The 26,867-nt window shown below is 41.8% G+C and overlaps 2 protein-coding genes across 17 annotated transcripts in view; one reads left to right on the forward strand and one right to left on the reverse strand.

Annotated features, from left to right (window-relative positions):
- Positions 1–9,138, forward strand: part of RNF169 (ring finger protein 169) — a 133,595-nt gene extending 124,457 nt beyond the window's left edge. The window contains exons 11-14 of one of the 4 annotated variants that reach the window (XR_010121343.1): positions 196–304; positions 6,467–6,572; positions 7,158–7,545; positions 8,085–9,138. The gene's annotated coding sequence lies outside the window, so the exon portion shown is untranslated. Of the gene's footprint in view, positions 1–195; positions 305–5,319; positions 7,546–8,084 lie in introns of all 4 variants that reach the window. The other 3 variants (XR_010121344.1, XR_010121342.1, XR_010121345.1) reach the window with 3 other exon arrangements.
- The window catches only part of XRRA1 (X-ray radiation resistance associated 1), a 108,417-nt gene that overhangs the window by 27,608 nt on the left and 53,942 nt on the right, over positions 1–26,867 (reverse strand). The window lies entirely within an intron of this gene.

Here is a 26,867-nt window from a genome sequence, read left to right on the forward strand (position 1 = left end):
GATGGCACACCTGGTCCAACCAATCTTTCACACCCTATGTAAATCAGATACTGCCTCCTCATCAGGCACCTATAAAAGCCTCTGCATTTAACCACAGATCTGACACACCATTTCTCTGGGATCCCCCTCTCCAGCAGAAAGCTACTCTCTTTCACCTATTAAACTTCCACTCTTAACCTCACTCTGTGTGCCCAGGTCCTGGATTTCCTCGGCCATGAGACAACGAACCTCGGGTATCACCCCCAACAATGAGGCCACTTCATTGTGGGGCCCATCTGGGATCCAAGGTAGATTCATCAGAAGGGTGAGTATAGGAGCAGACCCCAAATCTTTACTTTCATTTTGGGGCCTTCTGCCCTCCATATTTAAATAAAACCAAAAACACTTGGTGTCTGACGGCCACCTAGATGCCCTTAGGGAATGCCACCCATCTCAAGACTTAGACGACAGGCTTGCTGGGGAGAACTTAGTGAATCCCTCGGTAACCTCAGGGTGCTGGGAATGTTGACTGTTTCAAACCAGTTTCCTTTCATGGAGAGCCTGGCTACTGCATGGGGCTGGAAGAGGTCCAGAGGCAACTGATAGTTCCTGGCCAGGGCTACACCCAGGTGTTACCCGAAGGCTTCTGGATTAACCTCAGACTCTGACTGCCCACTGAGCATCAGTAACAGGATCTCCAAGCTTTTCTTATTGCATTTTTCCTTCTTTCCTCTCGACTGCCATGTCTCCTATCCCCTCTATGTATGAAACGCTGTGGGAATTTTTACACTTCAGGGAAATAATCCTGTTAGATAGGATCAGCAAATGCCATAGTAATCAGGAATATAATGCAAAGGATTGCCATTTTTGTGATTTTCTAGGAATAGAGAGGATCTCCCTTTCTCTGTCAGTGAGCATCTCTCTCTCTCCCCTTGGTCTGGAGATCACATGGTATTTCAAGGTCTACAGCACCACCTAGTGGAATAGAAATCCTCTCCATGAGGTACCTTGTCAGCCCTTTGCCTAAACACTCCAGTTTCCCAATTCTCCTCCCCATTTGTACTCCTCTACTAGAGACCAGGCTTTATGCTCCTTCTGTGAATGGGAAAACTCAACAATGAGGAGGAAAATGTCCTCCAAAACCAAATTTTAGTTTTGATACTGTCCCATCAGCAGGAAAACCACCCTTCAGTTCCTACATTCTTTTAAGGCACCTATTCTGCCTCCCATTAAAATGGTACTTAAATAGTAAGGGGATGTAATGTCTTAAAGCTAACCAGAACCACTGCCTAACAATAAATATTTTAGTCCAGGCCATAATAGCTAGAGCTCAACCCAGTACACTCTCTCCATTAAGGGGCCTTGCAAATACAACTGTTACATAGTCTTTCCCAAGAGCCATCTATCAGGGAGCCACATAGATCATACAAGTCTGGGAAGTCAAAGGGAAATCACCAGTGGACGATTAGAGTTGCACAGGTGAGTGTGACTAAATCCATCACTTAGCTCCTCTAGATCCATGCCTGAAGGACATGCCTGCATCCAAGAGTAGCACCTTTAACAGATGCCAAGGCTCAGGGAACCAAGAAGATAAACAGTTGGGGGATGCTCCCATTGTCTTCCTCTCTACCTTGGGCCATTCCAAAGGAAGGAGGGGAATAAGGGACTCCTGGTCTCCCCTATCTTTCTAGCCATCTTTAGCCTGCGCCCCTCTCAAGTGCATTCTGAAGCACTGAGACTCCTTTAATCCTGAAACTGCTTTTGCACAAGGGCATGGCCTTCTTACTAGACCTTTGCAAGCACTGGACAATCAACCAAGCTCTTTTAGCAGTCATATCAGGCAGTCCAAAAGGTAATGATTCCCCAAAACTAAAAAAGCAACTTCAGGCAGCTATTGAGTGTCCTGGCTCTTCCTGTCCCCCTTATTTAGGGCCCCCTCCAACTGTGCCATCAGCTCCTCTAGTTCCACCATCTCCAAAATTCCCCACTCCCCCAGCTTCACTCTTACCCCCACAGGAAATGACCAATAGGGTTCAAGTTCCTGTCTCATTGCATGACCTTAGGCAAATAAAGGGATACTTAGGCTGATTTTCTGATGACTCCAATAGGTATGAAGAAGCTTTCCAAAATTTAACTCAGGTGTTTGACCTCTCATGGTGGGATGTTAATGCTGCTCCTAAGCCAAACCCTAACTGCAGCTGAAAAACAGGCAGCTCTGCATGCATCAGAGAAATTTGGAGACAAGCAATGTCTCTTATAGTAGGCCAAAAAGGAAAACAGAAAATAGGGAAGGTGAAGAGATAGGGGAACCATCATTCCCAGTAGAGAAGAGAGGCAATACCTCTTGACAACCCTGATTTGGAACCCCGATGACTCCACAAATGAATGGAAAAGGAAACACTTATTAATGTGCATATTGGAGGGCCTACAAAGAACTAGGAGAGCCAAACCTCTTCATTACTCTAAACTGTACAAGATAAACCAAAAGCCAGATGAGAATCCTGCAGCCTTTACGGAAAGGCTGAGAGAAGCACTAATAAAACACACCTCATTATCCCCTACTCAGTCAAAGGACAGCTAACCCTCAAGGACAAGTTTATTACACAGGCAGCTCCCAATATTAGAAGGAAACTATAGAAGCAGGCTATAGGACCACATAGCACCTTGGAAAACCTCTTGAGGGTGGTTACCTTGGTCTTTCATAATAGGGACCAGAAGGAGACCCTGGAGAAAGGAAACACAAGAGAAGGCAGAGGCTCTAGTAGCTGCTTTGCAAACTTGCAAAGTCCAGGGTCCCCAAGGTGTATCCATTAGTTGCTACCAGTGTGGCAAGTCAGGGCACTTTAAGAAGGAGTGCCCAGGCAGCAAGTAGAAGCCACCTCAACCATGTCCAGCCAGTGGTTGGGACTACTGGAGATCAGACTGCCCCTGGAGATGGAGGTCACTGGGTTTAGAACCACTCTCACAGACGGTCTAACAGGACTGATGGGTCCTGGGCTTCAGACCCCTGGCTCCAGCAGCTCAAACTGTCATTACTGCACAGGAGCCCCAGATGATTCTGAAAATTGAAGGAAGGAAGGAAGGTGGATCTTCTTCTAGACATTGGAACCAGTATCCCTCTTCTCCCTAATCCAGGCCTCCCCTTTTCCCATAGCATGACCATGATGGGCATCTCAGGTAAAGTTCTAACCTGATATTTTTCTCAACCCCTTAGTTGTAGTTGAAAGGACCTATTATTTACACATGCCTTCTTACTCATGCCTGAAAGTCCCACTCCTTTATTAGGCAGAGACATTTTAGCTTGCATGGGGGTCAGCATCCTTATAGCCCCAAGACAAACTCTTTGTCTTCCCCTGGTGGAAGCTATTATTAATCCAGAAGTGTGAACAACTCAAGGAAAAATAGGCCAGTTCAGATCCACCTTAAGGATCCCACTTGTTTTCTTAACCAGAGACAATATCCCCTAAAGCCAAAGCTAGAAAGGGGCTAGAAGCCATTATTAATAACCTGAAAATGCAGGGCCTCCTCAAACCTCGTAGCAGTCCCTGCAACACCCCAATATTAGGAGTGCAAAAACCCAATGGAGAATGGAGACTAGATCAGATCCTCCACATCATTAATAAGGCCATAGTTCCAACTCATCCAGTGGTCCCTAATCCCTATACTTTGCTAACCCAAATACCTGAGGGAACTAAATGGTTCACAGTCCTAGATCTAAGGATGCCTTTTTCTATATAGCGTTACGTCCTGACTCTCGATACCTGTTTGCCTTCGAAGATCCCTCTGGCCAGATGCCCAGTTAACATGGACAGTGCTGCCTCAGGGATTTTGAGACAGTCCCCACTTGTTTGGACAGGCACTGTCAAAGGACCTCTCTGAGTTTTCCCATCCTCAGGTCAGGGTCTTGCCATATGTAGATGACATACTGTTTTGTGCCCCAACTGAGGAAGCATCTCAGGAAGGCAGTGAAGCTCTTCTTAATTTCTTAGCCAACAGAGGATATAAGGTTTCAAAATCTAAGGTCAAGCTTTGCCAAACCTCAGTGAAGTACCTGGGTGTAGTGTTGTCTGAAGGGACCAGAACATAGGGGAAGAAAGGATTAAGCCAATTTCCTCCTTCCCCCTCCCTAAAACCTTCAAGCAACTAAGAGGATTTGGGGGCATTACAGGCTTCTGCAAACTTATCTCGGTATGGTGAGATAGTTTACCCCTTATATCACCTCATAAAAGAAACTCAAGGCCGGGCACGGTGGCTCACGCCTGTAATCCCAGCACTTTGGGAGGCCAAGGCAGGCAGATCATGAAGTCAAGAGATCAAGACCATCCTGGCCAACATGGTGAAACCCCGTCTCTACTAAAAATACAAAAATTAGCTGGGCATGGTGGTGCACGCCTGTATTCCCAGCTACCTGGGGGGCTGAGACAGGAGAACTGCATGAACCCGGGAGGTGGAGGTTGCAGTGAGCTGAGATCACGCTACTGCGCTCCAGCCTGGGTGACAGCAAGACTCTGTCTCAAAAAAAAAAAAAAAAAAAAAAAAAAGAAAGAAACTCAAGTGGCTAAAACTCATTTCCTAACCTGAGAACCTGAAGCTCAAAAGGCCTTTAATCAGTTAAAACAAGCCTTACTTAAGGTACCAGTCCTCAGCCTTCCCATAGGGAGGGTCTTCAATCTTTTGTATCAGAAAGGAAGGGAATGGCCCTGGCAGTTTTGTTTTTTTTTTTTTTTTTTTTTTTTTGAGACGGAGTCTTGCTCTGTCACCCAGGCTGGAGTGCAGTGGTGCGATCTCGGCTCACTGCAAGCTCTGCCTCCCGGGTTCACGCCATTCTCCTGCCTCAGCCTCTCCGAGTAGCTGGGACTACAGGCGCCCGCCACCACGCCCGGCTAATTTTTTTGTATTTTTGGTAGAGACGGGGTTTCACCGTGGTCTCGATCTCCTGACCTCGTGATCCGCCCACCTCGGCCTCCCAAAGTGCTGGGATTACAAGCGTGAGCCACCGCGCCCGGCCTAGCCCTGGCAGTTTTAACTCAAGCCCAAGGACCAGCTCAACAGCCAGTGGGCTCCCTAAGTAAGGAACTTGATTTGGTGGCTAAAGAATGGCCATCATGCCTCTGAGCCATTGCCACAGTGGCCCTACTGGTACCAGAGGCCACCAAATTAACCCTGGGAAATAGCTTAACTGTTTATACCCCACATAATGTAGCACAATTGCTGTCCTCTAAGGGATGCCCTTGGCTAACAGAAAGCTGACTCCCTAAATATCAGGCTCTGATATTAGAAGGGTCTACAATCCAGTTAAAAACTTGCTCTTGCCTAAACTCAGCCACTTTCCTCCCCAAGGAAACTGAGGAACCTGAACATGACTGTGAACAAGTTGTGGTACAGACCTATGCAGCCAGCAAAGCTCTCAGGGAAACTTCCCTAGAAAATCCAGACTGGACCCTCTTCACAAATGGAAGTTCCTTTGTGGAGCAAGGAGTCTGTAAGGCGGGATATGCAATGTATCCTCTGAATGACATTGAAAGTGCACCCGTCTCCCCAGGCACAAGCATTCAACTAGCTGAACTGACAGCTCTTACAAGAACACTTGAATTAAGCAAGGGAAAGGTAGCTAACATTTACACAGACTCCAAGTATGCTTTCTTAGTTCTTTATGCTCATGTTGCCATTTGGGAAGAAAGACACTTTCCTACTACTAAAGATAACCTATAAAATACCATCAGGAAATTAATAAGTTATTATCCTCAGTTTTCCTTCCACAAGAGGTGGCAGTGATGCATTGTAAGGGACATCAGAAGGGAGTAGATGAAGTAGCCTAAGGAAACAAGTTAGCTGGTCAGGCAGCCAAGTCAGCAGCAAGTCAGCCTCAGGGCCTCAATGCACTTGAAGCCCCTCTAATCTGGGAAGGCTCCATAAGAGAAATTAAGCCTCAGTACTCCCCTGCAGAAGCAGAATGGGCCACTTCTCAGGGTACACTTTTCAGCTCTCAGGATGGCTACAGTAAGAGGATGGCAAACTCCACTTGCCAGCCTCCCGCCAGTGGAAAGTCCTTAAGATCCTTCACCAAGCTTTTCACTTGGGAAAGGATAAAACTTATCAGTGTGCCCAGAGATTTCTCAGGAGAGAACTTAATAACAGTCAAGCAGCTTGTTAGTGCTTGTGAAGTCTGTCTTAAAAATAATCCCCTTGGCCGGGCGTGGTGGCTCACACCTGTAATCCCAGCACTTTGGTGGGTGGATCACTTGACATCAGGAGTTCGAGACCAGCCTGGCCAACATTGCAAAACCCCATCTCTACTAATAATACAACAAAATTAACCAGATCTGGTGGCGCACACCTGTAACCCCAGTTACTTGGGAGGCTGAGGCACGAGAATTGCTTGAACTCAGGAGTTGGAGGTTGCTGTGAGCTGAGATCGCGCCACTGCACTCCAGCCTGAGCAACAGAGTGAAACTGTGTCTCAAAATAATAATAATCCCCTTAACAGGCATATCTTCCCTCCTCAAACCTAAAGGATGGGAAGCCATCCAGGGAAGCACTGGCAGATAGACTTCACCCATGTGCCAAAGAAGAAGGACATCCAATACATCCTGGTACGGGTAGATACTTTCACTAACTGGATAGAAGCATTTCCATGCTGTACAGAAAAGGCCTCCGAGGTAATAAAGTGTTTGTTAGTTAATGAAATAACTCCCCACTTTAGTCTACCTAAGTACCTTCAAGGTGACAATGGCCCCTTGCTTAAGACAACTGTCACATAAGGGGTCACAAAGGCACTAGGCACACAGTATCATCTCCATTGTGCTTGGAGACCCCAGTCCTCAGGAAAGGTAGAGAAGACAAACGATATTATTAAAAGACATCTCAGAAAACTGTTCCAAGAAACTCACCTTCCTGGGGTCACTCTTCTTCCCATGGCTTTACTGTGGGTAAGAAATACCCCTTCAAAGTTAGGTCTGACCCCGTTTTAAATGCTGTATTAACAGCCTTTCCTTACAAGTGATTTTCTATTAGACCAAGAGACCTCTAAATTGGTTAAGCATGTAAACTCCCTAGCTCACTTCCAACAGAAATTAACACAACTAGCAGAAGCCCAACCCCCCAAAATAGAACCATCATTATTTAACCCAGGAGTTGTGGTATTAATAAAGACTCTGCCCTCTGTCTCCCTACCTAAGCCCAAGTTAGGAAGAGCCCTACACTGTTCTTTCAACCCCTCAGTGATAAAAGTTACAGGAATGGACTCCTGGATGCATCACTCAAGTCAAAGCCTGGAAACCTGAGAGAGAGAGCAACCCCAGACAGCCCAGAGGAATGTCCTGGATATCCATGTGAAGAAATAGAAGATCTTAAGCTGAAAATCATAAAAGATAAGTAAATGAGTAAGGGCTATTCGTCCTACTCAGTCCCACTTCTACCTTATCAGATACTTTCAGTTATTTCTACTTTTCCTTCGCTGTCAGATACTAGAACTTCTTTTTGACGCATACTTGTGGGAAGATTTTGATTATCCATGAGATGACACTTGTAACTTCATAGACTTCTAAAGGGAAATTCTATATCTTGGTGAGTAAAATTTAAAATGGAAATTATCTACTACACCACCCTTGTGTAAATTGTTATACTTACTCTGCTATTTGCAGTAGGACTATATACTGTGGTACCTGCAATGTAGAATTCTGGATGGAAAATTCTAATTGCTGTAATATTCTGCCTAATTTTTATAACAGGATTAATAATTACAGGAAAGATTTAGCCAAGGTTAACACTAAAGTTATTCTAGCCACCCAATAATGTGTTCCTCCCAATCACATCACATGTCATAAAAAATAGCCCAGGCCTACAATTATCTTCTAATGGCAAGTCAAGGGGGAATATATGTTTTTTTCAAAGAAAAATGTTGCTTTTATATTACACTTCTGGTAAAGTACAGCAACATCTGGTGGAAGCAACTAGTATTACAACCCATCAAATGGCTATCAGGTATCAAACTCTACTGTCATGGTTATAGCCTGTAGTATCCCCACTAATAATGGGATTCTTAATATTCATATTCAAACCCTATATTCTAAACCTTCTTGTAAAATTTATCTCTTCTTGCCTAGAAGCTACTAAACTCCAAATGGTGCTGCAGATGGAACCACACATGGACATGCCTTTCTTCCAAGAACCCTTAGATCAACTCCAGGAGGAGCCTTAGCTGCTGTTCCCCACATGATGCCCCTCTTCAGAAGGAAGTAGCCAGAAAGAGTTGTCCTCCAATACCCCTAACAGCTATAGTGTTTCCACTCCTCAGGGGGGAAATATGATACAGGAGGTAGAAAGAAATTATTTAGGCAGATAGTGAGGGTAAAAGAGTCCTCAGCAGAGCTTCCCTTTTAACAAAATGCAGTACAAGAAATTATTTTTTTCCAGCCAGGCATGGTAGCTTATGCCTGTAATCCCAGCACTTTGGGAGGCTGAGGCAGGCAGATCACTTGAGGTCAGGAGTTTGAGACCAGCCTGGGCCAACATGGTGAAACCCTATCTTTACTAAAAATACAAAAATTAGCTAGGTGTGTTGGGGCACACCCGTAATTCCAGCTACTCAGGGGGCTGAGGCAGGAGAATCACTTGAACCCACTGCACTCCATCCTGGGTGACAAAGCATTACTCTGTCTCAAAAAAAAAATTATTTTTTTCCAACAAAGAGAAGCCTGAAAAATCAAGCTGCAAACATAGATAAGCGAGCTGGAATCTTGCACAGGGGAATGTCAGCAGCTGTGTCAATAGAAAAGGGCTACCTGTGGGCCAGGCACGTCCAACATAGAGGCTCCATCTTCCCTTTTTTTTGTTACCACATGTATAGTAAAGGAATGGGCAATGTGGCACAGGCCAGGCAGAGGACCCACCTGCATAATAAAATTTGGGTAGGGGCGACCAGCTTTTCATACCCTATGCAAATGGCACAGCTATTCCTAACCAGTTTTTAGTGTCCTATGCACACCTGGTCTAATCAATCTTTTGCACCCTATGTAAATCAGAAACTGCCTCCTCACCAGGCACCTATAAAAACCCCTGCATTTCACTGCAGATCCAGCAACTAATTTCTCTAGGACCCCTCTCTCTAGCAGAGAGCTATTCTTTCTTTCACCTATTAAACTTACACTCTTAAACTCACTCTTTGTGTGTCCATATCCTTTATTTCCTTGGCCATGAGACAATGAACCTCAGGTATCACCCTAGACAACAAGGCTGCTTCAATACCAGAATCTCTGGGACACAGCTAAGGTAGTGTTAAGAGGAAAATTTATAGCATTAAATACCCACATCAAAAAGTTAGAAAGATCTCAAATTAACAACCTAATATCACAACAAGAGAAACTAAAGAAACAAGAGGAAACCAACCCCAAGGCAAGCAAAAGACAAGAAATAACCAAAATCACAGCTGAACTGAAGAAAACTTAGATGCAAAAAACTACTCAAAAGATCCACAGCCTGGATATGGTGGCTAATGCCTGTAATCCCAGCAATTTGGGAGGCTGAGGTGGGATGGTTTCTTGAGCTCAGGAGTTTGAGACCAGCCTGGGCAACACAGTGAGACCTTGTCTCTACAAAATATCAAAAAATTAGCTGGGTATGATGAAGTGCACCTATAGTTCCAGCTACTTGGGAGACTGAGGTGGGAGGATTGTTTGAGTCTGGGAGGTTGAGGCTGCTGTGAACTGAGATCATGCAACAGCACTCCAGCCTGGGTGACAGAGTGAGACCCTGTCTCAAAGAAAAGAAAAAAGATCAACAAATACAGGAGTTGGTTTTTTGAAAAAGTTAATTAAGATAGAGACTGCTAGCTAGATTAATAAAGAAAAAAGACAGAAGATACAAATAAAAACAATTAGATATGACAAAGGGGATGTTACCACTGACCTCACAGAATTACAAAAAACATCAGAGACTACTATGAACCTATGAGGTATAAAACCTAGAAGAAATGGATAAATCCATGGACACATACAACCACCCAAGACTGAACCAGGAAGAAACTGAATCCCTGAATAGACCAAAAACAAGTTCTGAAACTGAATCAGTAATAAAAAGCCTGCCAACCAAAAAAAGCCCAGGACGAGACAGAGTCATAGACAAATTCTATCAGGTGTATAAAGAACTGGTACCATTCCTACTGAAACTATTCCAAAAATTGAGGAAGGACTCCTCCCTAACTCATTCTTTGAGGCCAGCATCATCCTGATACCAAAACCTGCCAGAGACACAACAACAACAAGAAAATTTCAGGCTAATATCCTTGATGAACATAGATGCAAAAATCCTCAAAAAAATACTGGCAAATCAAATCCAGCAGCACATCAAAAAGCTTATCCACCATGATCAAGTAGGCTTTATTCCTGGGATGCAAGGTTGGTTCAACATATGCAAGTCAATAAATGTGATTTATCACATAAACAGAACTAAAAACAAAAACCACATGATCATCTTAATAAATGCAGAAAATGCTTTTGATAAAATTCAACATCATTCATGTTTAAAACTCTCAATAAACTAGGCATTTAAGGAATAAACCTTAAAATAATAAGAGCCATCTATGAGAAACCCTTTGCCAACATCATACTGAATGGGCAAAAGCCAGAAGCATTCCCTTTGAGAACTGGAACAAGACAGGATGCCCACTCTCACCACTCCTATTCGATATAGTACTGCAAGTCCTAGCCAGAGCAATCAGGCAGGAGAAAGAAATGAGAGGCCTCCACATAGGAAGAGAGGAAGTCAGACTATCTCTGTTTGCAAACAATGTGATTCTACATCTAGGAAACTCCATAGTCTCTGCCCAAAAGCTCCTAGATCTGATAAACAACTTCAGCAAAGTTTCAGGATACAAAATCAATGTACAAAATTCAATAGCATTTTTATACACCAACAACCTCCAAACTGAAAGCCAAATCAAGAACACAATCCTGTCCACAATAGCCACAAAAAGAATAACATACCTAGGAATACAGCTACGAGGAAGGTGAAAGATCTCTATAAGAGTTACAAAACACGGCTTAAAAAAAAATCAGAAATGACACAAACAAATGGAAAAACATTCCATGCCCATGATAGGAGGAATCAATACTGTTAAACTGGCCATATTGCCCAAAGCAATTTATAGATTCAATGCTATTCCTATCAAACTACCAAAGCCATTCTTCACCAAATTAGAAAAAAAGTATTTTAAAATTCATATAGAACTTTTAAAAAAAGCCTGAATAGCCAAGGAAGTCCTAAGCAAAAAGAACAGAGTTGGAGGCATTATGTTACCCAACTTAAAACTATACTACAAGGCTACAGTAGCCAAAACAGCATGGTACTGGCACAAGAACAGACACACAGACCAATGGAACAGGTTAGAGAGGCCAGAAATAATGCCACACACCTACAACCATCTGATCTTTGACAAAGATGATGAAAATAGACAACAGGAAAAGATTCCCTATTCAATCAATGATGCTGAGATAACTGGCCAGCCATATGCAGAAGATTGAAACTGAACCCCTTCCTTACACCATCTACAAAAACAAACTCAGGATGCATTAAAGACTTAAATGTAAAACCTAAATTTATAAAAACTCTGGAAGATAGCCTAGGAAATACACTTCTGGACATAGGACTGGGCAAAGAGTCCATGACAAAGATGCCAAAAGTAAATGTGACAGAAACAGTAATTGACAAATGAGACCCAATTAAATTAAAGGGCTTCTGCAGAGCAAAGGAAACTATCAACAGAGTAAACAGATAAAGTATAGAATCGGAGAAAATATTTTCAAACTATGCATCCAACAAACGCCTACTATCCAGAATCTACAAGGTACTTAAATTATAAGCAAAAAACAACCCCATTAAAAAGTAGGCAAAGGACATGAACAGATACTTTTCAAAAGAAGACATATGGGGGTGGAGCCAAGATGGCCAAATAGGAACAGCTCCAGTCTACAGCTCCCAGCGTGAGTGACGCGGAACACAGGTGATTTCTGCATTTCCAACTGAGGTACCGGGTTCATCTCACTGGGGAGTGTTGGAAAGTGGGTGCAGGAAAGTGGGTGCAGGACAGTGGGTGCAGTGCACCGAGTGTGAGCCAAAGCAGGGCGAGGCATTGCCTCCCTGGGTAGTGCAAGGGGTCAGGAAATTCCCTTTCTTAGTCAAAGAAAGGGGTGGCAGATGGCACCTGGAAAATTGGGTCACTCCCACCCTAATACTGCGCTTTTCCAACGCTCTTAGCAAACGGCACATCAGGAGATTATATCCCACACCTGGCTTGGAGGGTCCTACGCCCAAGGAGCCTCACTCATTGCTAGCACAGCAGTCTGAGATCAAACTGCAAGGCGGCAGTGAGGCTGGGGAGGGGCGCCCGCCATTGCTGAGACTTTTTTTTTTTTTTTTTTTTTTTTTTTTGAGACGGAGTCTTGCTGTGTCACCCAGGCTGGAGTGCAGTGGCACAATCTCGGCTCACTGCAAACTCCGCCTCCCGGGTTCATGCCATTCTCCTGCCTCAGCCTCTCCGAGTAGCTGGGACTACAGGCGCCCGCCACCACGCCCGGCTAATTTTTTGTATTTTTAGTAGAGACGGGGTTTCACCGTGGTCTCGATCTCCTGACCTCGTGATCCGCCCGCCTCGGCCTCCCAAAGTGCTGGGATTACAAGCGTGAGCCACCGCGCCCGGCCCATTGCTGAGACTTGAGTAGTTAAACAAAGCAGCCAGGAAACTCGAACTGGGTAGAGTCCATTGCAGCTCAAGGAGGCCTGCCTGCCTCTGTACACTCCACCTCTGAGGGCAGGACATTGCCAAACAAAAGGCAGCAGAATCCTCTGCAGACTTGAATGTCACTGTCTGACAGCTTTGAAGAGAGTGGTGGTTCTCCCAGCACGCAGCTGGAGATCAGAGAACGGACAGACTGCCTCCTCAAGTGGGTCCCTGACCCCCAAGTAGCCTAACTGGGAGGCACCCCCCAGTAGGGGCAGACTGACACCTCACACGGCCTGGTACTCCTCTGAGACAAAACTTCCAGAGGAGCGATCAAGCAGCAACATCTGCTGTTCACCAATACCCGCTGTTCTGCAGCCTCCGCTGCTGATACCCAGGCAAACAGGGTCTGGAGTGGACCTCCAGCAAACTCCAACAGACCTGCAGCTGAGGGTCCTGTCAGAAGGAAAACTAACAAACACAAAGGACATCCACACCAACACTCCATCTGTATGTCACCAACATCAAAGGCCAAAGGTAGATAAAACCACAAAGATTGGGAAACAACACAGCAGAAAAACTGGAAACTCTAAAAATCAGAGTGCCTCTCCTCCTCCAAAGGAATGCAGCTCCTCACCAGCAACGGAACAAAGCTGGACAGAGAATGACTTTGACAAGTTGAGAGAAGAAGGCTTCAGATGATCAAACTACTCCAAGATAAAGGAGGAAGTTCGAACCCATGGCAAAGAAGTTAAAAACCTTGAAACATATTAGACAAATGGCTAACTAGAATAACCAATGCAGAGAAGTCCTTAAAGGACCTGATGGAGCTGAAAACCATGGCACGAGAACTACTTGACGAATGCACAAGCCTCAGTAGCCGATTTGATCAACTGGAAGAAAGAGTATCAGTGATGGAAGATCAAATGAATGAAATGAAGCGAGAAGAGAAACTTAGAGAAAAAAGAATAAAAAGAAACGAACAAAGCCTCCAAGAAATATGGGACTATTTGAAAAGACCAAATCTACGTCTGATTGGTGTACCTGAAAGTGACGGGGAGAATGGAACCAAGTTGGAAAACACTCTGCAGGATATTACCCAGGAGAACTTCGCCAATCTAGCAAGGCAGGCCAACATTCAAATTCAGGAAATACACAGAATGCCACAAAGATACTCCTCGAGAAGAGCAACTCCAAGACACATAATTGTCAGAGTCACCAAAGTTGAAATGAAGGAAAAAATGTTAAGGGCGGCCAGAGAGAAAGGTCGGGTTACCCACAAAGGGAAGCCCATCAGACTAACAGCTGATCTCTCAGCAGAAACTCTACAAGCCAGAAGAGAGTGGGGGCCGATATTCAACATTCTTAAGGAAAAGAATTTTCAACCCAGAATTTCATATCCGGACAAACTAAGCTTCATAAGTGAAGGAGAAATAAAATACTTTACAGACAAGCAAATGCTAAGTGATTCTGTCACCACCAGGCCTGCCCTAACAGAGCTCCTGAAGGAAGCACTAAACATGGAAAGGAACAACCAGTACCAGCCACTGCAAAAACATGCCAAATTGTAAAGACCATTAATGCTAGGAAGAAACTGCATCAACTAACGAGCAAAATAACCACCTAACATCATAATGACAGGATCAAATTCACACATAACAGCATTAACCTTAAATGTCAATGGGCTAAATGCTCCAATTAAAAGACACAGACTGGCAAATTGGATAAAGAGTCAAGAACCATCAGTGTGCTGTATTCAGGAGACCCATCTCACGTGCAGAGACACACATAGGCTCAAAATAAAGGGATGGAGGAAGATCTACCAAGCAAATGGAAAACAAAAAAAGGCAGGGGTTGCAATCCTAGTCTCTGATAAAACAGACTTTAAACCAACAAAGATCAAAGGAGACAGAGAAGTCCATTACAAAATGGTAAAGGGATCAATTCAACAAGAAGAGCTAACTGTCCTAAATATATATGCACCCAATACAAGAGCACCCGGATTCATAAAGAAAGTCCTTAGAGACCTACAAAGAGACTTAGACTCCCACACAATAATAATGGGAGACTTTAACACCCCACTGTCAACATTAGACAGATCAATGAGACAGAAAGTTAACAAGGATATCCAGGAATTGAACTCAGCTCTGCATCAAGCAGATCTAATAGATATCTACAGAACTCTCCACCCCAAGTCCACAGAATATACATTCTTCTCAGCACCACACCTCACTCATTTCAAAATTGACCACATAGTTGGAAGTAAAGCACTCCTCAGCAAATGTAAAAGAACAGAAATTATAACAAACTGTCTCTCAGACCATAGTGCAATCAAACTAGAACTCAGCATTAAGAATCTCACTCAAAACCACTCAACTACATGGAAACTGAACAACCTGCTCCTGAATGACTACTGGGTACGTAATGAAATGAAGGCAGAAATAAAGACGTTCTTTGAAACCAACGAGAACAAAGACACAACATACCAGAATCTCTGGGACACATTCAAAGCAGTGTATAGAGGGAAATTTACAGTACTAAATGCCCACAAGAGAAGGCAGGAAAGATCTAAAATTGACACCCTAACATCACAATTAAAAGAACTAGAGAAGCAAGAGCAAACACATTCAAAAGCTAGCAGAAGGCAAGAAATAACTAAGACCAGAGCAGAACTGAAGGAAATAGAGACAGAAAAAACCCTTCAAAAAAATCAATGAATCCAGGAACTGGTTTTTTGAAAAGACCAACAAAATTGATAGACCGCTAGCAAGACTAATAAAGAAGGAAAAAGAGAAGAATCAAATAGATGCAATAAAAAATGACAAAGGGGATATCACCACTGATCCCACAGAAATACAAACTACCATCAGAGAATACTATAAACACCTCTATGCAAATAAACTAGAAAATCTAGAAGAAATGGATAAATTCCTGGACACATACACCCTTCCAAGACTAAACCAGGAAGAAGTTGAACCTCTGAATAGACCAATAACAGGCTCTGAAATTGCGGCAATAATTAATAGCTTACCAACCAAAAAAAGTCCAGGACCAGATGGATTCACAGCTGAATTCTACCAGAGGTACAAGGAGGAGCTGGTACCATTCCTTCTGAAACAATTCCAATCACTAGAAAAAGAGGGAATCCTCCCTAATTCATTTTATGAGGCCAGCATCATCCTGATACCAAAGGCTGGCAGAGACACAACAAAAAAAGAGAATTTTAGACCAATACCCCTGATGAACATCAATGCACAAATCCTCAATAAAATACTGGCAAAATGAATCCAGCAGTACATCAAAAAGCTTATCCACCATGATCAAGTGGGCTTCATCCCTGGGATGCAAGGCTGGTTCAACATATGCAAATCAATAAACATAATCCAGCATATAAACAGAACCAATGACAAAAACCAAATGATTATCTCAATAGATGCAGAAAAGGCCTTTGACAAAATTCAACAACCCTTCAGGCTAAAAACTCTCAATAAATTAGGTATTGATGGGACGTATCTCGAAATAATAAGAGCTATCTATGACAAACCCACAGCCAATATCATACTGAACGGGCAAAAACTGGAAGCATTCCCTTTGAAAACTGGCACAAGACAGGGATGCCCTCTCTCACCACTCCTTTTCAACATGGTGTTGGAAGTTCTGGCTAGGGCAATCAGGCAGGAGATGGAAATAAAGCGTATTCAATCAGGAAAAGAGGAAGTCAAACTGACTCTGTTTGCAGATGACATGATTGTATATCTAGAAAACCCCATTGTCTCAGCCCAAAATCTCCTTAAGCTGATAGGCAACTTCAGCAAAGTGTCAGGATACAAAATCAATGTGCAAAAATCACAAGCATTCTTATACACCAATAACAGACAAACAGAGCCAAATCATGAGTGAACTCCCATTCACAATTGCTTCAAAGAGAATAAAATACCTAGGAATCCAACTTACAAGGGATGTGAAGGACCTCTTCAAGGAGAACTACAAACCACTGCTCAATGAAATAAAAGAGGATACAAACAAATGGAAGAACATTCCATGCTCATGGATAGGAAGAATCAACATCGTGAAAAATGGCCATACTGCCCAAGGTAATTTATAGATTCAATGCCATCCCCATCAAGCTACCAATGACTTTCTTCACAGAATTGGAAAAAACTACTTTAAAGTTCATATGGAACCAAAAAAGAGCCCACATTGCCAAGTCAATCCTAAGCCAAAAGAACAAAGCTGGAGGCATCACGCTACCTGACTTCAAACTATACTACAAGGCTACAGTAACCAAAACAGCATGGTACTGGTACCAAAACAGAGATATAGACCAATGGAACAGAACAGAGCCCTCAGAAATAATGCTGCATATCTACAACCATCTAATCTTTGACAAACCTGACAAAAACAAGAAACAGGGAAACGATTCCCTATTTAATAAATGGTGCCAGGAAAACTGCCTAGCCATATGTAGAAAGCTGAAACTGGATCCCTTCCTTACACCTTATACAAAAATTAATTCAAGATGGATTAAAGACTTAAATGTTAGACCTAAAACCATAAAAACCCTAGAAGAAAACCTAGGCAATACCATTCAGATCATAGGTATGGGCAAGGACTTCATGTCTAAAACACCAAAAGCAATGGCAACAAAAGCCAAAATTGACAAATGGGATCTAATTAAACTAAAGAGCTTCTGCACAACAAAAGAAACTACCATCAGAGTGAACAGGCAACCTACACAATGGGAGAAAATTTTTGCAATCTACTCACCTGACAAAGGGCTAATATCCAGAATCTACAATGAACTCAAACAAATTTACAAGAAAAAAACAACCACATCAAAAAATGGGCGAAGGATATGAACAGACACTTCTCAAAAGAAGACATTTATGCAGCCAAAAGACACATGAAAAAATGCTCATCATCACTGGCCATCAGAGAAATGCAAAGCAAAACCACAACGGGATACCATCTCACACCAGTTAGAATGGCAATCATTAAAAAGTCAGGAAACAACAGGTGCTGGAGAGGATGTGGAGAAACAGGAACACTTTTACACTGTTGGTGGGACTGTAAACTAGTTCAACCGTTGTGGAAGTCAGTGTGGCGATTCCTCAGGGATCCAGAACTAGAAATACCATTTGACCCAGCAATCCCATCAGTGGGTATATACCCAAAGGATTATAAGTCATGCTGCTATAAAGACACATGCACACGTATGTTTATTGCAGCACTATTCACAATAGCAAAGACTTGGAACCAACCCAAATGTCCAACAATGATAGACTGGATTAAGAAAATGTGGTACATATACACCATGGAATACTATGCAGCCATAAAAAATGATGAGTTCATGTCCTTTGTAGGGACATGGATGAAGCTGGAAATCCTCATTCTCAGCAAACCATCGCAAGGACAGAAAACCAAACACTGCATGTTCTCACTCATAGGTGGGAATTGAACAATGAGAACACATGAACACAGGAAGGGGAACATCACACACCGGGGCCTGTTGTGGGGTGGGGGAGGGGGAGGGATAGCATTTGGAGATATACCTAACGTTAAATGACGAGTTAATAGGTACAGCACACCAACATGGCACATGTATACATATGTAACTAACCTGCACGTTGTGTACATGTACTCTAAAACTTAAAGTATAATAAAAAATTAAAAAATAAAAAATAAAAAAAATAAAGACTTCAAAAGAAAAAAAAAAGAAGACATACATTCTGCCAACAAGCATATGAAAAAATGCTCAACATCACTAGTCATTAGAGAAATGCAAACCAAAACCATGAGATATTAATATTATGTATGCCAGTCAGAATGTCTATTATGAAAATGTCAAAAAAACAACAGATGCTGGCAAAGTTGTGGAGAAAAGGGAAGGCTTATACACTGCTGGTGGAAATATAAATTAGTTCAGCCATTGTGGAAAGCAGTTTTGAACTTCTGAAAGAACTTAAAAACAGAATTACTATTTGATCCAGCAATACCATTATTGGGTATACACCCAAAGGGATATAAATCAATCTATTACAAAGATATATGCACATGTATGTTCACTGCAGCGCTATTCAAAATAACAAAGACATGGAATCAACCTAAATACCAATCAATGGTAGACTGGATGAAGAAAATGTACATATTTTGGTGTGATACATATACACCATGGAATACTATGTATCCATAAAAAAAGAATGAAATCATGTCCTTTGCAGAAACATGGATAAGGTGGAGACCATTATCCTAAGCAAATTAACACAGGAATAGAAAACCAAGTACTGAATGTTCTCACTTATAAGTGGGAGCTAAACATCAAGTACATATTAACACAAAGAAAAGAAAAACAGGCACCAGGATCTACTTGAGGGTAGAGGGTGGGTAAAGGTTGAGGACTGAAGAACTATCTGTCCAGTACTATTCTTATTACCTGGGTGATGAGATAATCTGTACATCAAACCCCCATGACATTACCTATATAATGAACTTGTACATGTACCCCATGTTAGTCCGTTCTCACATTGCTATAAGAACTGCCTGAGACTGAGTAATTTATAAAGAAAAGAGGTTTAATTGACTCACAGTTCTGTATGGCTGAGGAGGCCTCAGGAAACTTACAATCATGGCAGAAAGCGAGGGGGAGGCAGGTACCTTCTTCACAAGGTGGCAAGCGAGAGAAGAAACTTGCCAAACACTTACAAAACTATCAGATCTAATGAGAACTCACTATCATGAGAACAACATGGGGAGAACTGCCACCATGATCCAATGACTTCCCACTGGGTGGGGATTATGGGGATTACAATTCAAGATGAGATTTGAGTGGGGACACAGCCAAACCATACAACCCTTGAACCCAAAATAAAATAAAAGATTAAAAAATTAAGATTTTCTCTTAAAAATGTCATCTATACTATTATAGATAAAATTAACATAGTTCCTGGCTAACACAGTGAAACCCCGTCTCTACTAAAAATACAAAAAATTAGCCAGGCGTGTTGGCGGGTGCCTGTAGTCCCAGCTACTCAGGAGGCTGAGGCAGGAGAATGGTGTGAACCCAGGAGGCGGAGCTTGCAGTGAGCCGAGATCGCGCCACTGCACTCCAGCCTGGGGGACAGAGAAAGACTCTGTCTCAAAAAAAAAAAAAAAAAAAAAAAAAAATTAACATAGTAATAAAAGAGGATATAAAACTGTCCAGGGATATGAAATACCAATTCATAGAAGTAGAAAACCAAATAGCTAAGTAAATGGAGAATGCTTAACACTGACAGCAGATAGAAAAGTGCACGTTAAAACAAGTATCGGTAACCAAAGAGAGCAGAGCAAGATGGCAGAATAGAAGCCTACACCATTTGTCCCCCCCGTCCCCTAAACACCAAATTTTAACAACTATCTACACACTGAATAGCACTATCACAAGAACAAAAACTCTGGTGAGCAATCACAGTAACTGGTTTTAACTTCACATCACTGAAAGCGGTATTGAGGAGGGCAGGAGAGACAGACTTAAATCACCAATGCCACCCCTCCTCCATCCCCTGGCAGAAGCCATGTGGTGCAGAGACAGAATCTGTGCATATTGGGGATGGAGAGCACAGCAACTGAGGTACCTTACATTGAACTCCGTGCTGCCCTGTCACAGCAGAGTATAAAGCCATGCTGGGCTCAGCTAGTGCTGGTGCACAGAGGCAGAATTTGGACTAGCTCCTAGCCAGAGGGGAATCACCCATCTCAGCTGTTGGAACTGAAGTTTCTTGGCCAGCCTTGCCACCATTGGCTGAAGTGCTCTGGAGTTCTAGATAAAGTTGAAAGGCAATCTAGGACACAAGAGCTGTAATTCTTAGGCAACTCCTAGTGTTAGGCTGGGCTTAGAGTCAGTGAACTAGGGTGGCACATGACCTAGGGAGACACCAGCTGGCACAGCCAAGGGAGTGCTTGTGCCACCCCTCCCCTAACCCCAGGCAGTGCAGTTCACAGCAATAAAAGTGTCTCCTTCCTTCTACTTAAGGAGAGGAGAGTAAAGAAGATTTCATCTTATATCTTGGATGCCAGCTTAGGCACAGGATAGGGCACCAGGCAGTAGGATAAGGCACTGGGAAGACTTGTGAGGCCTCCATTCCAGGCCCTAGTTCTTAGACATTTCTAAACACACTCTTGGCCAAAAGGGAAAACTGCTTTCAAGGGAAGGACTCAGTCCTGGCAGGATTCATCACCTGGCCCTTGATAACCCTAGCTCCCTGACAACATTTCTAAACACACCCTGGGCCAAAAGGGAACCTGCTGCTTTGAAGGGAAGGACCTAGTCCTGGCAAGATTCATCACCTGTTGACTAAAGAGCCCTTTGGCCCTGAATAACCAGCAGCAATACTGAGGGAGTACACTATGGGCCTTAAGGCCTGAGATGTCCTGGCTTCAGGGGTGATGGAGCACATTTCCAGATGTAGTGGCTATGGTGAAAGACTCAAAGAGAAGTTTGAGAAAAGCAGAGGGAAAAGTAAAAGAGACTTTGTCTTGCACCATTGGCACTGGCTCGGCCACAGTAAGGTAAAGCAACAAGCAGGCTCTTAAGGTCTCCGAGTCCAGGCCTAGGTTCCTGGACAGCATTTCTGGGCCCACTCTGTGCAAGAGGGGAGTCCACTGCCCTGAAGGGTGAGTCCCAGGCCTGGTAGCATTTACCGCAAGCTGAGGGAAGATCCCTTGGGCTTTAAGCAAATATTGTCAGTGGCCTGGCAGAAACTCCCATGAACTGGTGGTGGTAGCCACAGAGAGGCTCCTCTGCCTGTGGAAAGGGGAGGGAAGCGTGGGAAGGACTTTGTACTATGGTTTGAGTGCCAGCTTAGGTGCAGTAGAATAGAATATCGTGTAAATTGCTAAGGTGCTTGACTCCACTCCCTGGCTCCCAGACAGCATCTCTGGACATGCCCAGGGCCTGAGGAAACTTGCCAACCTGAAGGGAAGGGCACTGGGCAAAGCCCAGTGCTGTGCTGGCTTCGGGTCTGACACAGCACAGCACCAGTGGTGGGGGCCACAGGGGTGCTTGCATCACCGCACCCTCAGTTTCAGATGGCTCGGAACAGAGAGAGATTCCATATGTTTGGGAGAAAGTAAGGGAAAAGAACAAGAGTCTCTGCCTGGTAATCCAGAGAATTCTTCCAGATCTTACCTAAGACAACCAAGGTGGTGCTGTACAAGTTTGCAAAAATCACAGCATTATTGGGCTTGGGGTCCAAGTCCCTTCAAATACCTGGAAAGCCTTCTCAAGAACGACAAGCACAAATAAGCCCAGATTATGATGACTAACGTAAATCACCAAAGACATTTAAGAGTGTCAACATGATCCAGGAAAACATGACCTCACCAAATGAACTAAATAAGGCACCAGGGACCAATCCTGGAGAAACAGAGATGTATGACCTTTCAGACTGAGAATTCAAAACAGCTATTTTGAGGAAACTCAAAGAAATTCAAGATAAGACAAAGAAGGAATTCAGAATTCTATCAGATAAATTTAACAAAGAGATTGAAATAATTAAAAAGAATCAAGCAGAAATTCTAGAGCTGAAAAATGTAACTGATATACTAAGGAATGCATCAGTCTCTTGAGAGCAGAAAGGATCAGGTAGAAAAATTAGTGAGCTCGACGGACTATTTGAAAATAGAGAAGACAAAAGAAAAAAGAATAAAAAAAAACAGTGAAGTATGCCCACCAGACCCAGAAAATAGCCTTAAAAAGCACAAATCTAATGGCCTTAAAGAGGAGGTAGAACATGAGATAGGGATAGAAAGTTTATTCAGAGGGATAATATCAGAGAACTTCCCAAACCTAGAGAAAGATACCAACATTCAAGCATAAGAAGGTTATAGAACACCAAGTAGATTTAAGCCTAAGAAGCCTACTTCAAGGCATTTAATAATCAAATTCCCAAAGGTCAAGGATCCTAAAAGCAGTAAGAGATAAGAAACAACATACAATAGACCACCAATACATCTGGTAGGAGACTTTTCAGTGGAAACCTTACAGGCCAGGAGAGAGTGGCATGACATATTTAAACTGCTAAAAAAAAGAAAAAAAAAAAGAAAAAAAAAAAAAACTTTTAACCCCAGAATAGTAGATCCAGCAAAAATATTCTTTAAGCATGAAGGAGAAATAAAAACCTTTCCAGACAAAGAAAAGCTGAGGGATTTCATTAACACAAGATATGTCCTACAAGAAATGCAAAAGGAAGTTATTCAGTCTCAATAAAGGATGTTAATGAGCAAGAAGAAATCATCTGAAGGTCCAAAACTCACTGGTAATACTAAGCACACAGAAAAACACAAAATAGCATAGCTCTGTAGTGGTCATGTGTAAACTTCTCTTGACTTAAGTAGAAAGGCTAAATGATGAACCAATAAAAAATAATTACAACAACTTTTCAAGACATAGTATAATAAGACTTAAATAGAAACAACAAAAAGTAAGTCGGGGGACAAAGTTAAAGTGTTGAGTTTTTGTTAGTTTTCTTTTGGTGTGTTTGTGCAATCAGTGTTAAGTTGTCATCAGTTTAAAATAATGGGTTATAAGATAGTATTTGCAAGCCTTATGGCAACCTCAAATCAAAAATATATGATGGATACACAAAAAATAAAATGCAAGAAATTAAAACATATTACCAGAGAAAATCACCTTCAGTAAAAGGAAGAAGGAAAGAAGGAAGAGAAGACCACAAAACAAGAAAATACAACAAAATGGCAGGAGTAAGTCCCTGCTTAATAATAACATCGAATGTAAATAACTAAACTCTCCAATAAAGACAAAGTAGCTAAATGGATGTAAAAACAAGACCCAGTAATTTGCTGCCTACAAGAAACACACCTCATCTAAAAAGATACACATAGACTAAAAATAAAGGGGTGGAAAAAGATATTCCATGCATGTGGAAACCAAAAAGGGGAAGGAATAGCTATACTTATATCAGACAAAATAGATTTCAAGACAAAAACTTTAAGAAGATAATTAAAAAAACAAAGAAGATAATTATATAATGATAAAGGGGTCAATTCAGCAAGAAGATATACTGATTACAAATATATATGCACCCAACACTGGAGCACCCAGATATATAAAGCAAGTATTATTGGAGATAGAATCCAACACAGTAATAGCTGGAGACTTCAACACCCCACTTTCAGCATTGGACAGATCTCCCAGACAGAAAATCAACAAAGAAACATTGGACTTTATCTGAATCATAGAAAAAATGGACTTAATAGATATTTACAGAACATTTCATCCAATGGCTTCAGAATGCACATTTTTATCCTTAGCACATGGATCATTTTCAAGTATAGACCATATGTTAGGTCACAAAACAAGTCTTAAAACATTTTTTAAAAATCTTGAAATAATATCAAACATCTTCTCTGACCATAATGGAATAAAATTAGAAATCAATGATAAGAGGAATTTTGGAAACTATACAAACACATAGAAATTAAACAATATGCTACTAAATGACCGGTGGATCAATGAAGAAATTAAGATGGAAATTTTAAAAATTTCTTGAAACAAATGATAATGGACACAACATACCAAAACATATAGGATACAGCAAAAACAGTACTAATAGGAAAATTTATAGCTCCAAGTGCCTACATAAAAAACTAGAAAAACTTCAAATAACCTAATGATGCATCTTAAAGAACTAGAGAAGCAAGAGCAAACCAAACCCAAAAGTAGTAGAAGAAAAGAGATAATAAATATCTGAGCACAAATAAATGAATCTGAAATGAGGCAAACATTACACAAGACCAATGAAACAAAAAGTTGGTTTTCTGAAAAGATAAACAAAATTCAGTAACCTTTAGTTAGACTAAGAAAAAAAGAGAAGACCCAAATAAATAAAATCAGAGATAAAAAAGGAGATATTACAGCTGTTACTGAAGAAATTCACAGGATCATAAGTGGCTACTATGAGCAGCTATATGCCAATAAATTGGAAAATCTAGAAGAAATGGATAAATTCTAGACATATATAATCTACCAAGATTGAACCATGAGGAAATTCAAAACCTAAACAGACCAATAACAAGTAATGTGATTGAAGCCATAATAAAAAGTCTCCCAGTAAAGAAAAGACTGAGACATCATGGCTTCACTGCTGAATGCTACCAAACATTTAAAGAACTAATACCAATCCTATTCAAACTGTTCGGAAAGATAAAGGAGGAGGGAATACTTCCAAACTCATTCTATGAGGCCAGCATTACCCTGATACCAAAACCAGACAAAGACACATTAAAAAATAATAATAATACTGACCAGACTGGCCATCATGGTGAAACCTGTCTCTACTAAAAATACAAAAAATTAGCCAGGCGTGGTGGCAGGCACCTGTAATCCCAGCTATTTGGCAGGCTGAGGCAGGAGAATCTCTTGAACCCAGGAGGCAGAGATTGCAGTGAGCCAAGAAAGCGCCACTGCACTCCAGCCTGGGCAATAAAAACGAAACTCTGTCTCAAAAAAAAAAATCAATAAAATAAATAAATAAAATAATAATAATAATACAGGCCAATATATCTGATGAATATTGATGCAAAAATCCTCAAAAAATACTAGCAAAAAAACAAATTCAACAGTACATTAAGAAGATCATTCATTGGCTGGGCACAGTGGCTCATGCCTGTAATCCCAGCACTTTGGGAGGCCGAGGTGGGCGGATCACCTGAGGTCGGGAGTTCGAGACCAGCCTGATCAACATGGAGAAACCCCGTGTCTACTGAAAATACAAAATTAGCCAGGTGTGGTGGCACATGCCTGTAATCCCAGCTACTTGGGAGGCGGAGGCAGGCGAATCACTTGAACCCAGGAGGTGGAGGTTGCAGTGAGCCAAGATCATGCCATTGCACTCCAGCCTTGGCAACAAGAGTGAAACTCCATCTCAAGAAAAAAAAAATCATTAATTATGGCCAAGTGGGATTTATCCCAGGGATGCAAGGATGTTTCAACACACACAAATCAATCAATGTCATACATGACATTAACAGAATGAAGGACTAAAACCATATGATCATTTCAATTGATGCTGAAAAAGCATTTGATATAGTTCAACATCCCTTCATGATAAAAACCCTCAAAAAACTAGGTATAGAAGAACCACACCTCAACAAATTAAAAGCTATATATGACAGACACATAGTTAGTATCGTACTAAATGGGGAAAAACTGAAAGCCTTTCCTCTTATATCTGGAACATGACAAGGATGCCCACTTTTACCACCATTATTCAACTGATTACTGGAAGTCTTAGCTAGAGCAATCAAACAAGAGAAAGAAATAAACGGGATCCAAACTGGAAGGGAGGAAGCTGAATTATCCTTGTTTGCAGATGATATGATCTTATATTTATATTGGAAAAACCTAAAGACTCCACCAAAAAATGATTAGAACTGATAAGCAAATTCAGTAAAGTTTCAGGACTCGAAGTCAACATACAAATTGGTAGCATTTCTATATGCCAACAGTGAACAATCTGAAAAAGAAATAAAAAAGGAATCCCACTTACAATAGCCACCAATAACATTAAATACCTAGGAATTAACCAAAGGAGTAAAAGATCTCTACAATAAAAACTATAAAACACCAATGAAAGAAATTGAAGAGGACACATAAAAATGGAAAGATATCCCATGTTCATGGATTGGAGGAATCAAAATTGTTAAAATGTCCATAGTACTGAAAGCATTGTAGAGATTCAATACAATCCCTATGAAAATACCAATGACATGCTTCACAGAAATAGAAAAGAACTATCTTAAAATTTATATGGAACCACAAAAGACCCAGAATAGCCAAATCTATCCTGAGCAAAAAGAACAAAACTAGAGGAATCACATTACCTGACTTCAAATTATACTATAAAGCTATAGTAACCAAAACAGTATGGTACTGGCATAAAAATGGACACATAGACCAACAGAACAGAATAGAGAACCTAGAAATAAATCCACACACCTACAGTTAACCCATTTTTGACAAAGGTGCCAAGAACATACATTGGGGAAAAGACAGTCTCTTCAATAAATGGTTCTGGGATAACAGGATATCCATATGCAGAAGAATTAAACTTGACTCCATCTCTTGCCTTTTATTTGAATTAAATATAAGACCTCAAACTGTGAAACACCTACA

This window comes from Symphalangus syndactylus, chromosome 6 (genome assembly GCF_028878055.3).
Source record: "Symphalangus syndactylus isolate Jambi chromosome 6, NHGRI_mSymSyn1-v2.1_pri, whole genome shotgun sequence".
NCBI lineage: Eukaryota > Metazoa > Chordata > Mammalia > Primates > Hylobatidae > Symphalangus > Symphalangus syndactylus.